This window comes from Pseudophryne corroboree, chromosome 6, assembly GCF_028390025.1.
Source record: "Pseudophryne corroboree isolate aPseCor3 chromosome 6, aPseCor3.hap2, whole genome shotgun sequence".
In the NCBI taxonomy this organism is placed as follows: Eukaryota; Metazoa; Chordata; class Amphibia; order Anura; family Myobatrachidae; genus Pseudophryne; species Pseudophryne corroboree.
The window spans coordinates 332,052,261-332,068,610 of record NC_086449.1 but is presented as its reverse complement, the minus strand read 5'-3'; the positions used below and the strand labels follow the sequence as shown (position 1 = coordinate 332,068,610).

At 44.3% G+C, this 16,350-nt stretch overlaps 1 long non-coding RNA gene across 3 annotated transcripts in view; it reads left to right on the top strand.

The window, feature by feature from the left end:
* The window catches only part of LOC134935248 (uncharacterized), a 297,771-nt gene that overhangs the window by 249,216 nt on the left and 32,205 nt on the right, over positions 1-16,350 (top strand). Inside the window, exon 1 of one of the 3 annotated variants that reach the window (XR_010180010.1) lies at positions 10,126-10,279. The exons of the other annotated variants lie outside the window; for them this stretch is intronic. This is a non-coding gene — a long non-coding RNA (uncharacterized LOC134935248). Of the gene's footprint in view, positions 1-10,125; positions 10,280-16,350 lie in introns of those variants that run through there. 3 annotated transcript variants of the gene reach the window in all.

The window sequence follows — 16,350 nt, the reverse complement described above, 5'->3', positions numbered from 1 at the left end:
TATTCGTTTTAGCCAGCACCAACAGGCGGCTCTATGGACGCAGTGTGTTGGCGTCCTGGTTACTATGGAAGCTCCCTGCGACACGGCGCGCCATGATGACGTCACCCGTGAGACGCGGCAGTGGACCGGGAGAGCGGCATCGTCAGCGTGCTGTGGAGCAGGTGAGTGATATTAGAGCTTATTATGATTTTGATTTGGTTGGGGATTTAAGTCAGGGTGTTTGTGCACATTTGTTATTACTGCCCTGAGGACGGAGGAAACTCCGAAACATGTCGGTTGTTTAATAAAAGTTTAAATGGAATTCAGACTGCTGAGTGCCGCCTGCTTTACCCTTGGAAGTATCTAGTGGGACACCATTCCCTCACGGAGGGCACCGCAGCACTTTTACCACTCTATTGCTTTGAGTGCCGGACACCACCACGAAATCTGTATATCTATATATACGTATACAAAAAGGGTGGTTTGACCCTATGGCGCTGTGTATATATAAACCGAGCTGCACACCAGAAGAAACCTCCTGTTAGGTGAGGTTCAATTATAAAGATAAAGAAAAAAGGGGGATTCTGGGTGCGCTAGAGCATAACGAAACTGTCATCCACAACCATACAAATAAAAATAATAATTCGGAATTTCAATGTTTAATACATAAAAACAGGGGATTTTATCCCTTCACATAAAAACAGTTCTTTCTGGATTTCCAGGCAATACAATTCGTGCAAATAAACGATGAACAATGTACATCCAATGTTGGTTCAATGTTATTGACTGAACTGTATATGGCAACAGGTGGAGGCAGTACTTGAAGAAATCCAACGCGTTTCGTCCCAATCTGGGACTTCTTCAGTTGTATTTATCTAAACAAAAATATATACTAACTTAATGTAAGGTATATGGCTCTTAATCATTGTTTATAACAGGTAAGCCTATACATACCAAATGCCAACTTGTTTAGAAAATGTCCTGAAAGGACATATATCTCATAATGGAACGATAAAAAGGTATAAAACCTAATGGGTAAAAACAAAATTACTATCAATGTGGGGTCTTATGAATTGAAATGAGGAGAGGACGGGATGAGAAAAGAGGTACATACCCAAAATTGGTGAAAAAGCGGATAATCTGTTGATTGAATTCCGCGTTAGAAGGGGGCCATATTTATATAGAGCATGATAAAATGACCTAAGGAGAAGGACCAGTATTTTTAAAATCAATGGAATTAATGAAAACATAGACAAAGGGTAACTGTAGACTCGACTCCAAAAAGAAAAGAGAAAAAAAGGTCAAAATACATACCGGCCACATAATCAAATTAAATAGGCTCTGGCTCTATGTGGAGAAGACTAATACATAGCCTCGGATGATAACTTCTTCACAACGGAAAAAACCGCGTTCCATAAGCCGGAAATGGTGATACCGGAAGTGAATAAAAATAGGAAAGAGACTAGATGCAATCGTGTGTTAAACCTAAAAACACCTAAGCCAATTGTAAAGGGAGGGGGCACCAGCTAAAACACAGGGGCAACCTAGATAATGAGACGTGGCCACGCATGAATGCACGCCAAAAAGCGCCGGTGTGGGGAAAAGGAAGTGTCCGCCTCATGATGGTGGAACGCACTGACATCATGCGTTCCACCATCGCCGGAAGATGCAAGAAGGTGGTCCTATGAAGTGCAGACATCATGCGTTCCACCATAAGGAATAGCCCTCATGCCAGTGGAACGCAATGACGTCATTCGGTGCGCCGTGACCTAGGAAAATGACATTCATCTTACGGCGATGGGGCGCACAGACAACATGCGCTCCACCATCAGGAAGTGTAACACTGGTGGCGGTGGAACGCAAATCACTCTTAAGCTCACTAAACAATAGGCGGCCTTAGTTGGAATAGAACTGTGGAATGCAATAGATATTTTGCGCTCCACAGATAAAAGGTACTGGGGACTCAATAGCTCCAAAAAGGGAGCGTAAACATGTGTTTCACCTGCTAAAAAGTGAATATATATATATAAATGAAGTGACATAAAGACGAAGTGACATGGGGACTATATAAATTCTGTGTTATGAAAAAATATATCTTTCAAGTCAAAGAGCCTACTAGTGTAGTTTAGATGAATATTTTTAATTTATATTGATTATATATACTAAGTGCTGAACCATAAAGGTGTACTAAATAAATAATAGCCTAATAGCGGGATAAAACGTCTAATGGTCTGTGATAATAATGACCCTAATCAAAATTGAGGAAGCCGCTGAGACCGGAGGGTAGGCGGAGAAACGCGTTTGGAAAACTCACACTTGGTTAAAAACCATCATCTATTACCTGCTGCAGTACTGAGGATCTAACTGCCGGTAATACGGAGGAGAGGCAATTGCTGGTGATACGGAGGAGAGGCATTTGAAAAGAACACGCTGCATAAGAGTCTCCATTATCCACTATACTCCTGGGATGAGGCTGCAACGCCCACACTATATTTAGGAGAGGTACAAATTTGGGTACACAGCTAAAGGTACTCTAAGGTGGATTTGGAACTTTAGTGTTCAACTAGCCATTTATGCAATTGTTTTGTGATCATCTAAACTGAGATTGTCAGAATACTAACAACTTACAAAACATACTAAAAACTGCCTATAGTATGTATGGATTCTAAGCAATCATCATCTCTGCTTATAAAATTCTCGTTTGCGTAACAACTTATACATGCGGACTTTACAATTAACCATCAGCTGCTTGCTTGACTAATTACTCACACGTCTAACTCTTTATTCCTTGCATATGCGGACTTTTATTACTAACCATCAGCTGCTTGCTCTATTAACATCTAGCATTAGTTAGACGTGGTTTTAATAATCGGAGTGTGTAGAGTTATAAATTGTTTTGATTGCTTAATTAAATTTATTGTTTATTTAAAGCGATATTGGGATCATGCCATATAATATATATGGATTATATATTTAGACGATACCAATGCGCTCTAGATAAAATGTTATATTCTTTGTCAAATGTTTTTATTGTATATTTTTAATTTAATGTGTATATTGATACTGGCCGGTATCTGACTGTATTAATTGTGTATATTTAAAAGTAAAAGGAATTCAATTTATACAAAGTGAGAAGCGCTTATTTGGTTTTTTGGTTTCCTAATCAAAATTAGTTTTATTAATTCATGATAAAGGAAAGTGGTAGTAATTAAGATGATAACCTACTATTAGAGACATGGTGATCATATAAAAGAGGTAGGGACCTATATGCTAAATGTATGATCTTAATATAGCTCAGAGCTGGTAGATAGCACTGATAACTTTACAATTAGTTTGTCTCCATATTTACAAAAATGATACCAGGGTTACAAAGAAAATTTCCAATATATGGCCGTTTAACATCAAATGAAATGTTAAAAACTGATTAAAGGATGCAATGACAACTTAGCAACATAAATAGCAGTTATCGATGGCAACCTGAATCTAGACCCGATGACTGGGGGATTAAACCTATGTGGAGATGAACCTACAATATACTACATTTTCACAATTAGTGTGTAAACTAATATTAGCGTATGGTTGAAGGACTGTCCATTTACATCAACATATGGTTAATTAAATGACCATAAGCTGAAAACGGGATGAACCCATATGATATTAAACGAAGGAGACTACATCAATCCCTTCATTCAAACCATTGGGGGTTAGGGTATCGAGGGTAAAGATCCAAAAACTCTCTCGTTTCGCAAGGAGTAAATCTCTGCTACCTCCTCTAATAGGAGTTTTAATATGTTCTAAAACAGTTAATGAAAAAGTGGAGGTATGAAGCTCAGAGTTGTGTTTAGCAGCGAAATGACGAGGAACACTATGGATCTTAACTTTGTTTTTTATATTGCGCATATGTTCTTGTATGCGTTGCTTAAGCTGTCTCTTAGTTTTGCCAATATAAAAGAGGCTGCAACCGCAAGTGACTCTATAGACCACATATTCAGAGTTACAATTAACAGAATCATTCATAGTATAGATTCTACCAGAATCCAATTTAGAACTGAATGTGGATCGATCCATGAACTTGCAACAGATGCAATGATTGCATGGTTTGCAGACAGTTTTTTTTAGATAGCCACAAATTACTGGTCTCCTGTTTAGTGGGTCTCTGTGGTAATTTACTTGGGGCTAATATGCTCTTTAGATTAGCAGATTTTCGAAAAACCATGGTAGGTCTGTTAGGTAGGTGGGGTCCTAGTACGGGGTCTTTTAAGAGGATACCCCAGTGCCGATCTAATACTTTCCGGATTGAAAGATTTTCCTTATTGTACTGGGTAATGAATGGTCTTGCATTCAATTCTGCTTTAACCTTGGGTCTAGTAAGAAGAAGGTCATCTCTAGTTCTCTCAAAAGCTTTCAGTCTGGCCTTCTCAATAAGTGATCTTTCATAGCCTCTTTGTATAAAGCGATCAAAAAGAATCTGAGATTGGTCCCAATAATCTTTTATATTGCTGCAATTTCTTCTCACACGGATAAATTGGGAAAACGGGACACTCCTTTTCCAGGAAGGATGATGGCAACTCGTATGCGGAATAAAGCTGTTAGCATCAACTGGTTTAAAATAGGTTTTTGTTTCAATGATGTTGCCAGGAGAACCTTTTATTTCCAGATCCAGATATTCTATAACCATTTTATCCATCTTATGGGTGAATAGAAGGTTGTAATCGTTCGTATTGATGTAGGTCATAAAATCGTCAATTCCTGTAGAAGATCCTTGCCAGATTATAATGATGTCATCGATATATCGCTGGTAAAGTACCAAATTTTGCTCAAATGCTGGACCGTATATATACTTCTCTTCCCAATCGTTCATGAATAAATTTGCGTATTCAGGGGCAAACTTAGTGCCCATGGCTGTTCCCTGAGTTTGGAGGTAAAAATTACCATTATATTAAAAAAAATTATGTTGTAATATAAACTTAATACACTCCAAAAGAAAGGTGACTTCATTTGGGTCCAAGTGTGTCCCATTTTCAAGCGCAGTTTGAATGGCCTCGATTCCTTTAAGATGGGGAATGGAGGAATACAGGGCCTGCACATCTATAGTGAGCCAGGTGTAATTTTCTGACCAGACGATATCTTTAATTTTTTTAAGAATGGAGGTTGAATCTTTCAAGTATGATCTATTGCGCAACACATATGGCTGTAATTTAAGATCAATGAAATGGGAGAGGTTGGCTGTTAATGAATCCTTACCAGCGATGATAGGCCTTCCTGGTGGATGGTCTTTGTTTTTGTGAACCTTCGGCAGATGATAAAATATAGGGATGGAGGGGAATTTAACATTGAGGTAGTTGAATTCCTCAATCCATATATGGCCTTCTTTAAGTCCTCTATTCAGAAGAATACTTAACTGTTCACTGTAATCTTTTGTAGGATTCTCTCTGAGTTTCACATAAGTACTTTCGTCTAATAAGATCCTGTCTGATTCGTCCAGATATGACTGCCTATCCATTAATACAACGGAACCTCCCTTATCAGCCTGTTTGATTATAGCATTATCATCTTTCTTTAATGATTTCAAGGCTGATTTTTCTTGGAAATTTAAGTTGCCTGAATATTTATTATTATAAGGTTTGATTTTCTTAAAATCATCTTTCACCAGATTGTAAAATATATCAATATGGCTACCTCTAGATTCAACTGGGTTAAACCGAGAGGGCGGAGCCACAATGGGTCTATCAGATATGGAGACGGCCGGCACTGGATTCTTGATAAAGTGCCTTTGTACCGTAAGATTCCGGATATACTTGTTCAGATCTATGAAGAGTCCAAATTTGTCCAAATGGCAATCTGGGGAGAACAAACAAGCATTATCAACAACTCTAAAAAGGAATTATCATTAGCGGAATTCACCGTACTAGATAAGGGTCTTAAGTTTGCCCCAGATTGCCATTTGGACTTTGACCACGAGTAACCTCAACCGCTGACCGCAAAGTTCCCACCACTGGATACAATGGAGCGCCTATGCGCTACATTGTATCTCTGCCGTGCGCTGCCTGACTGACAGCTCAGGAGCGCACAGCCAATCAGGAGAGTGCCATGATGTGGCGCTCCCTCATTGGCTGAAGGGACACTCTTTGACAGGAGTCACGGGGTCCCGGCAGTCGGGGAAAGGGGTCCCATGTGTAAACATGGGACCCCTTTCAGTGCGTGGATCGGGTTTTTCGGTTTGTTTTTTTGCCAAGTACGTGGATTACAAAGAGGACGGAGCTACACTGGATTGTGTGAGTATAATTTTATTTACAGGTACCCCGTGGATTCTACGTGGAGAAGTGGACCGAGCCTCGTGTGAACATAGGTATGTGTGTATGTAGGTGTGCATGTATGTAATAAAGTTTTACTGTCAATGTGTGTGTGTTCTGTTTTTTGTTGGGTATTTTTTTTGTAGTAGTACTACAGGTACCAGCGGGCCCGTTTTTCCACCACATGCTGGTACTTGTGGTTCTCCAAGTACCAGCTTGCGGGGGAGGCTTGCTGGGACTTGTAGTACTGCTACGAAAGACAATATTCATATTTTTACACTTGGCGATCAGCCTCCCATCCGCCACCCTTGGATGGGGGGGACAGCCTCGGGCTTCACCCCTGGCCCTTGGGTGGCTGGAGGGGGGGACCCCTTGATTTAACTCCTCCAGGGTACCCCGGCCAGGGGTGACTAGTTAGTGATTTAATGCCAGGGCCGCAGGGACCTATATAAAAGTGTCCCCCGGCTGTGGCATTATCTCTCTGACTAGTGGAGCCCGGTGCTGGTGTTAAAAATACGGGGGACCCCTACGTCTTTTGTCCCCCGGATTTTTGGCACCAGGACCAGGCGCAGAGCCCGGTGGCTGGTTATGCTTAGGAGGGGGGACCCCCACGCAATTTTTTTTCAGATTTTTAACCCTTTCACACCCCTTCCCACTGATAAACATGCACGGATCTCACGGATCCGTGCATGCCTATCAGAACACGTTAAAAAAATGCAGGTCTATTTTAAAACTGCTTTTTTATTACGAATTGTATTTTTTCACGGCAGTGTTTGGCTACTGCCGGTAGTGTTTGTGAATTAGAATTTTTAGTAAATTACCGAGTTGTATAAAATAAATTTGACCGATGGTGTATTCATTCGTAATTTTTTTCTTTGACTTTGATTTTGAGATTTTGGTTTAGTAAATTCCCGAGATGACACTTTGAAGAAAAAACAACAAATCGGTCAAAATCGGGACCTTAGTAAATATACCCCTATTTCTCTTATTTTTGTATCACTTCCTTTATAGCTTCGGCTTCCTAACACTAATGTATTAACACTATAGTTTATTCACTGGTATGCTGCACTGGGCTTTCTGGTTTATGCTGATTTTTTTTGGGTGCCACACCCTGCACCTAGAAATAGCGCTAGGGACCCCAAATATACAGAGAGGCCTTGACGCGGCTTTGGGGCTTATTCATACATTTGCGCAAATATATGTAACTGAGATTGCACAGGGAGGAACCACTCCCTTTCCTCAATTAGCCACTTGCCTAGCATGGTCAAGTGCGACCACACCAGGCAGTGCTTTATCTGACATGGTCGCAAAGGATCAGAGGGGTCCCAAGGATATGCTGTTTGTCTAAATAAGGCGGCTAGCTGTAGCAGGGACATGCGGTGAGGTAAATGGCTCAGGAGGCACTGGCTAGCACCAGAGCCAGATTTACACGCAATATATGAGCCAAAGGGTGCATCTGGGCATTATACACAGGTGCAGCAGTATATACTCCTGGAAATTTAGTGAGTTTTGATCAGAGATGTGTGGAAAAGATAGGCACTGCCTCACCTGCCATAGACTTTTTCCTCCACAGTTTTGGCTATAAAAATGATTAGAATAATACAAAGAAGATATTTCAAACATATTATTTTATTTTTCATATACTTTATACAGTCAAAACTCTGGCACAAACATTAGTATGACAGGAAAGGCTCTGCCTCACCTGCCTCACCCCACTGCATGTCACTGAGCTGTAGGTGGTGTGGGCGCAGCCTCAGAGTGACATGAACCTCTTACACACAGTGACTGTGCGGTGTGAGTGTGCACCCGCTCTTTTGGGTATAACTCTGTTGCAGACTCCCCACAGAGTAAGAAAGGCTTGTGAGGGGCTACACGGCTTTGGGATGGGGTGGGGAAGCTGGAAATGCAGCATGGAGTCATTGGAGATTGACTGTGTAGTGTGTGGGAGGAAGGTGAGATACACATTTATACATGTGTACAGTATAAAGATATATATATGTGACTTCCACATGCAGCTAAAGTTTTCCCAGGATCCATTCTGTGAGACCTATTGAGGAAGCCACATCATTTATACCTTTGAGATTGTCAAAGCAGCCATTTAATTCTGGAGTTTTCTACTGTATGAAGGTCAATATTTGAATTAGAAGTAGTCTCGGTTCTTAAAAGTGGATACCATTTTTTAGGTAGTTTACTAAAATGCCGATATTCGGTTGTCAGCACTCCTAGGAGGCTAGAATCAATAATTCCTATAGGCGGTTTGACAAAGATTTTACACCAAAACTATCTTTAAGGCAGTCCATAAAACATCATCACTTAATTGGTTATACTTTTTAGAAGAAATATCCATTAGGAGTCCGGATATAAGAGCTCCACTTATTAAGTCCCGACATATTTCGAATAATCCTTTTTTGAGGATAGGATCATTTATACAAATCCATCGAGAGCAAATTAGTCCTCTTTCTATACTCGTTACCCCTGATGAAGTCGATAGGACGAAACGCGTTGGGTTTGTCAGTCAAAGGATCACAATCTAGTTTGTGAAGATACTCCCTGTCGAGCTCGCACCTTGCAAAAGGTGAGGGGTATCTAGGATCCATCTTGCAAACGTGTTGGCTGTGTATTCTTTTGGTTGTATTTTATTCATATAATTTTATATTGTGAACTGTGTAAAAACTCATATGTTCAATTACATGTTATTAAAACAACTTTTTACTAATTGGCCGATTGGCCTCTTGTTTGGGTGACTATTTTGGTGAGGGGTGTCGGTTACAGGTCCCCAGTTTTAAATATCCTCCAGTCTACATTCTGACGAAATTATCGCCTGAAGAAGTGTGTAAATACATTCCATCTTAGCGCACTTGGGAATTTGTGTTTTATTCTGTATGTTTTGAGGTCTTCCAACAAAGATCTCTCCCGAAGTGCTGCTCCCAGGTTGGCGCGAGATAAAGATACTATTGTGTTTGGTATATATATATATATATATACACACACACACAAAACAAGTTGTATAGATCAGTGCGCTTATCTTTAACTCGGTAGTCCCGTGCGCAGTTCAACGGGTATCACAATTGGAGAAAGTGAATTCAAAGTCTTACTTTATATGCCCTGATACGTAATCCACAGGGAAATAATGAAAATCCAGACTATTTAGTCCTCTGATAACACCCTCCACTCCTCTCGGCGGCTGCTCAGTTCTTCAAAAATGCCGTAAGGTACATATGGCAACAAAGGTTCTGTGAAAGTAGAGGAGAAGAACAAGTGCCTTATGGTGTAGTAAGTTATGCTCTATACACACAGATATAGTCATAGACACAACCATACAGGTGGTGAGAAGCTACGAAATAGGAGACTGATAGGCCTTGATACAAGCTACTATTTGGTACGCAAATTCCGATGTTCCTTAATATATATAGTCTGAGGGGGCCCTAGAGATATCACTGTAACAGGCCCCAAGATTTCTGTTGCTGGCCCTGGCGGCAGGGAAGAGAAACTTCCCTCCGCTGCTGCTCTCTCGCTGCACCCTCCCCTCAGTGTTGCCGTGCTGCTGATCACTGCACGGCAGGACACACACACGGGCTACAGACAACAGCAGCCACTGGGAAAGTATTTTTTAGGGAAAAAATGGTCAGTTAAGTGTTTAAGAACAGCTAAGGTGTAAAAACCTGGTTAGATGAATGTAAGGGTGAAGTTGCACCTTCGGCAGCGCTTTCTATGCAGGACAACCTGAACCCTGACTTTGCTGTGAATACTCTGCCCGTTTGAATTGTTGTCTTACATAAGCTGAGCTATTGTACCTGAACTGTTGTTGGCTCCCTGTGTATGAAGCCTTTACACTGGCTCTGCCTTTCAGCCTGGAATAAACGCTTACTTGTTTGAAACACCTCAGCCTCCCATTGGTCACCTGGAACTTACCAGCTACAAATGTGACATTGATTTTGGAATGTAACGAGTGCAAGTGGTGAAAATAGGCTCAGGACAGCGCTGAGAAAACAATCAGCAATGAAGAGGTTAGTTACACCTTTATTTCTCTAACGTCCTAAGTGGATGCTGGGGACTCCGTCAGGACCATGGGGAATAGCGGCTCCGCAGGAGACAGGGCACAAAAATAAAGCTTTAGGATTAGGTGGTGTGTACTGGCTCCTCCCCCTATGACCCTCCTCCAAGCCTCAGTTAGGTTTTTGTGCCCGTCCGAGCAGGGTGCAATCTAGGTGGCTCTCCTAAAGAGCTGCTTAGAAAAAGTTTTTAGGTTTTTTATTTTCAGTGAGTCCTGCTGGCAACAGGCTCACTGCATCGAGGGACTTAGGGGAGAGAATTTCAACTCACTTGCGTGCAGGATGGATTGGATTCTTAGGCTACTGGACACCATTAGCTCCAGAGGGAGTCGGAACACAGGTCTCACCCTGGGGTTCGTCCCGGAGCCGCGCCGCCGACCCCCCTTACAGATGCTGAAGATTGAAGGTCCGGAAACAGGCGGCAGAAGGCTCTTCAGTCTTCATGAAGGTAGCGCACAGCACTGCAGCTGTGCGCCATTGTTGTCACACACTTCACACCAAGCGGTCACGGAGGGTGCAGGGCGCTGCTGGGGGCGCCCTGGGCAGCAATATTTAATACCTTTATGGCAAAAGAATACATCACTTATAGCCATTGAGGCTATATGTATGTATTTAACCCATGCCAGATATCTAAAACTCCGGGAGAAAAGCCCGCCGAAATAGGGGGCGGGGCTTATTCTCCTCAGCACACAGCGCCATTTTCCTGCTCAGCTCCGCTGTGAGGAAGGCTCCCGGGACTCTCCCCTGCACTGCACTACAGAAACAGGGTAAAACAGAGAGGGGGGGCATTTTTTGGCGATATTTTGATATATTTAAGCTGCTATAAGGAACAACACTTATATAAGGTTGTTCCCATATATATTATAGCGCTTGGGTGTGTGCTGGCAAACTCTCCCTCTGTCTCCCCAAAGGGCTAGTGGGGTCCTGTCTTCGATAAGAGCATTCCCTGTGTGTCTGCTGTGTGTCGGTACGTGTGTGTCGACATGTATGAGGACGATGTTGGTGTGGAGGCAGAGCAATTGCCGATAATGGTGATGTCACCCCCCAGGGAGTCGACACCGGAATGGATGGCTTTGTTTATGGAATTACGTGATAATGTCAGCACATTACAAAAATCAGTTGACGACATGAGACGGACGGCAAACCAGTTAGTACCTGCCCAGGCGTCTCAGACACCGTCAGGGGCTGTAAAGCGCCCTTTACCTCAGTCGGTCGACACAGACCCAGACACAGACACTGAATCTAGTGTCGACGGTGATGAAACAAACGTATTTTCAAGTAGGGCCACACGTTATATGATCACGGCAATGAAGGAGGCTTTGCATATCTCTGATACTGCAAGTACCACAAAAGGGGGTATTATGTGGGGGGTGAAAAAACTACCTGTAGTTTTTCCTGAATCAGAGGAATTAAATGATGTATGTGATGAAGCGTGGGTTAACCCAGATAGAAAAGTGCTAATTTCAAAAAAGTTATTAGCATTATACCCTTTCCCGCCAGAGGTTAGGGCGCGCTGGGAAACACCCCCTAGGGTGGATAAGGCGCTCACACGCTTATCATAACAAGTGGCGTTACCGTCTCCTGATACGGCCGCCCTCAGGGATCCAGCTGATAGGAGACTGGAAACTACCCTAAAAAGTATATACACACATACTGGTGTTATACTGCGACCAGCCATCGCCTCAGCCTGGATGTGCAGTGCTGGGGTCGTCTGGTTGGATTCCCTGACTGAAAATATTGATACCCTGGATAGGGACAGTATTTTATTGACTATAGAGCAATTAAAGGATGCTTTCCTTTATATGCGAGATGCTCAGAGAGATATTTGCACTCTGGCATCGAGAGTAAATGCGATGTCCATATCTGCCAGAAGGAGTTTATGGACGCGACAGTGGTCAGGTGATGCGGATTCCAAACGACATATGGAAGTATTGCCGTATAAAGGGGAGGAATTATTTGGCGTCGGTCTATCGGATCTGGTGGCCACGGCAACTGCCGGAAAATCCACCTTTTTACCTCAGACCCCCTCCCAACAGAAAAAGACACCGTCTTTTCAGCCGCAGTCCTTTCGGTCCTATAAGAACAAGCGGACAAAATGACAGTCATATCTGCCTCGGGGCAGAGGAAGGGGTAAGAGAGGGCAGCAAGCAGCCCCTGCCCAGGAACAGAAGCCCTCTCAGGGTTCTGCAAAGCCCTCAGCATGACGCTGGGGCCTTACAAGCGGACTCAGGAGCGGTGGGGGGTCGACTCAAGAATTTCAGCGCACAGTGGGCTTGCTCACAGGTGGACCCCTGGATCCTGCAGGTATTATCTCAGGGTTACAGGTTGGAATTCGAGAAGTCTCCCCCTCGCAGGTTCCTAAAGTCTGCTTTGCCAACGTCTCCCTCAGACAGGGCGACGGTATTGGAAGCCATTCACAAGCTGTTTTCTCAGCAGGTGATAGTCAAGGTACCCCTCCTACAACAGGGAAAGGGGTATTACTCCACGCTATTTGTGGTACCGAAGCCGGACGGCTCGGTAAGACCTATTCTAAATCTGAAATCTTTGAACCTGTACATACAAAAATTCAAGTTCAAGATGGAGTCACTCAGAGCAGTGATAGCGAATCTGGAAGAAGGGGACTTTATGGTGTCCCTGGACATAAAGGATGCTTACCTGCATGTCCCAATTTGCCCTTCACATCAAGGGTACCTCAGGTTCGTGGTGCAAAACTGTCATTATCAGTTTCAGACGCTGCCGTTTGGATTGTCCACGGCACCTCGGGTCTTTACCAAGGTAATGGCCGAAATGATGATTCTTCTGCGAAGAAGAGGCGTATTAATTATCCCTTACTTGGACGATCTCCTGATAAGGGCAAGGTCCAGAGAACAGCTGGAGGACGGAGTAGCACTAACCCGACTAGTGCTGCAACAACACGGGTGGATTCTGAATTTTCCAAAATCTCAGTTGACCCCGACGACACGTCTGCTGTTCCTGGGAATGATTCTGGACACGGTTCAGAAAAAGGTGTTTCTTCCGGAGGAGAAAGCCAGGGAGTTATCCGAACTTGTCAGGAACCTCCTAAAACCAGGGAAAGTGTCTGTGCATCAATGCACAAGAGTCCTGGGAAAGATGGTGGCTTCTTACGAAGCGATTCCATTCGGCAGATTCCACGCACGAACTTTTCAGTGGGATCTGCTGGACAAATGGTCCGGATCACATCTGCAGATGCATCAGCGGATAACCTTATCGCCACGGACAAGGGTGTCTCTTCTGTGGTGGTTGCAGACTGCTCATCTGTTAGAGGGCCGCAGATTCGGCATACAGGACTGGGTCCTGGTGACCACGGATGCCAGTCTGAGAGGCTGGGGAGCGGTCACACAGGGAAGAAACTTCCAGGGAGTATGGTCAAGCCTGGAGATGTCTCTTCACATAAATATACTGGAGCTAAGAGCGATTTACAATGCTCTAAGTCTGGCAAAACCCCTGCTTCAGGGTCAGCCGGTGTTGATCCAGTCGGACAACATCACGGCAGTCGCCCACGTAAACAGACAGGGCGGCACAAGAAGCAGGACAGCAATGGCAGAAGCTGCAAGGATTCTTCGCTGGGCGGAAGATCATGTGATAGCACTGTCAGCAGTATTCATTCCGGGAGTGGACAACTGGGAAGCAGACTTCCTCAGCAGACACGATCTACACCCGGGAGAGTGGGGACTTCATCCAGAAGTCTTCCACATGATTGTGAACCGTTGGGAAAAACCAATGGTGGATATGATGGCGTCCCGCCTCAACAAAAAACTGGACAGGTATTGCGCCAGGTCAAGAGACCCTCAGGCAATAGCTGTGGACGCTCTGGTAACACCGTGGGTGTTCCAGTCAGTGTATGTGTTCCCTCCTCTGCCTCTCATACCAAAAGTACTGAGAATTATACGGCAAAAGGGAGTAAGAACGATACTAGTGGCTCCGGATTGGCCAAGAAGAACTTGGTACCCGGAACTTCAAGAGATGCTCACGGAGGATCCGTGGCCTCTACCTCTAAGACGGGACCTGCTTCAGCACGGACCGTGTCTATTCCAAGACTTACCGCGGCTGCGTTTGACGGCATGGCGGTTGAACGCCGAATTCTAAGGGAAAAAGGCATTCCGGAAGAGGTCATTCCTACACTGGTAAAAGCCAGGACGGAGGTGACTGCACAACATTATCACCGCATTTGGAGAAAATATGTTGCGTGGTGTGAGGCCAGGAAGGCCCCCACGGAGGAATTTCAACTGGGTCGATTCCTACATTTCCTGCAAACAGGATTGTCTATGGGCCTCAAATTGGGGTCCATTAAGGTTCAAATTTCGGCCCTGTCGATTTTCTTCCAGAAAGAATTGGCTTCAGTTCCTGAAGTCCAGACTTTTGTAAAAGGAGTACTACATATACAGCCCCCGGTTGTGCCCCCAGTGGCACCGTGGGATCTTAATGTAGTCTTGGATTTTCTCAAATCCCATTGGTTTGAACCGCTCAAATCGGTGGAGTTGAAGTATCTTACATGGAAAGTAACCATGCTACTGGCCCTGGCTTCAGCCAGGAGAGTATCAGAATTGGCGGCTTTATCATATAAGAGCCCATATCTGATTTTCCATACGGACAGGGCAGAACTGCGGACGCGTCCTCATTTTCTGCCTAAGGTGGTGTCAGCGTTTCACCTGAACCAGCCTATTGTGGTGCCTGCGGCTACTAACGATTTGGAGGATTCCAAGTTGTTGGACGTGGTCCGGGCATTGAAAATATATATTTCAAGAACGGCGGGAGTCAGAAAGTCTGACTCACTGTTTATATTGTATGCACCCAACAAGATGGGTGCTCCTGCTTCTAAGCAGACGATTGCTCGTTGGATTTGTAGCACAATTCAACTTGCACATTCTGTGGCAGGCTTGCCACAACCTAAATCTGTCAAGGCCCATTCCACAAGGAAAGTGGGCTCATCCTGGGCGGATGCCCGGGGGGTCTCGGCATTACAACTCTGCCGAGCTGCTACTTGGTCAGGGGCAAACACGTTTGCAAAATTCTACAAATTTGATACCCTGGCTGAGGAGGACCTTGAGTTCTCTCATTCGGTGCTGCAGAGTTATCCGCACTCTCCCGCCCGTTTGGGAGCTTTGGTATAATCCCCATGGTCCTGACGGAGTCCCCAGCATCCACTTAGGACGTTAGAGAAAATAAGAATTTACTTACCGATAATTCTATTTCTCGTAGTCCGTAGTGGATGCTGGGCGCCCATCCCAAGTGCGGATTGTCTGCAATACTTGTACATAGTTATTGTTACAAACAAATTCGGGTTGTTATTGTTGTAAGCCGTCTGTTCAGAGGCTCCTACGTTTGTCATACTGTTAACTGGGTTCAGATCACAAGTTATACGGTGTGATTGGTGTGGCTGGTATGAGTCTTACCCGGGATTCAATATCCTTCCTTATTGTGTACGCTCGTCCGGGCACAGTATCCTAACTGAGGCTTGGAGGAGGGTCATAGGGGGAGGAGCCAGTACACACCACCTAATCCTAAAGCTTTATTTTTGTGCCCTGTCTCCTGCGGAGCCGCTATTCCCCATGGTCCTGACGGAGTCCCCAGCATCCACTACGGACTACGAGAAATAGAATTATCGGTAAGTAAATTCTTATTATTTCTTTTCATAAATAATGCTCAAATATTTTTTTTCTGCAGCGGGGTACACTGGGCTCCACAAGGAATAGACATAGGGGTGTAGCGTAGGATCTTGATCCGAGGCACCAACAGGCTGAAAAGCTTTGACTATTCCCAGAATGCATAGCGCCGCCTCCTCTATAACCCCGCCTCCCTGCACAGGAGCTCAGTTTTGTAGTTGGTGCCGCAGATAGCAGGCACATAACAGAGGGGCTGCTCCAGGCAGCCTTAAGAAGAGCTTTTTTGAAGAAAAAGTGAAGACTACAAGGGCAGCAGCGGTGTGTAAATGTAAGAGACATTCACTGCTGCAGCTCCAGCTCTCCCCAGCGGCGCTGTACACTCCCGAGCCCTGGTTGCCGGGT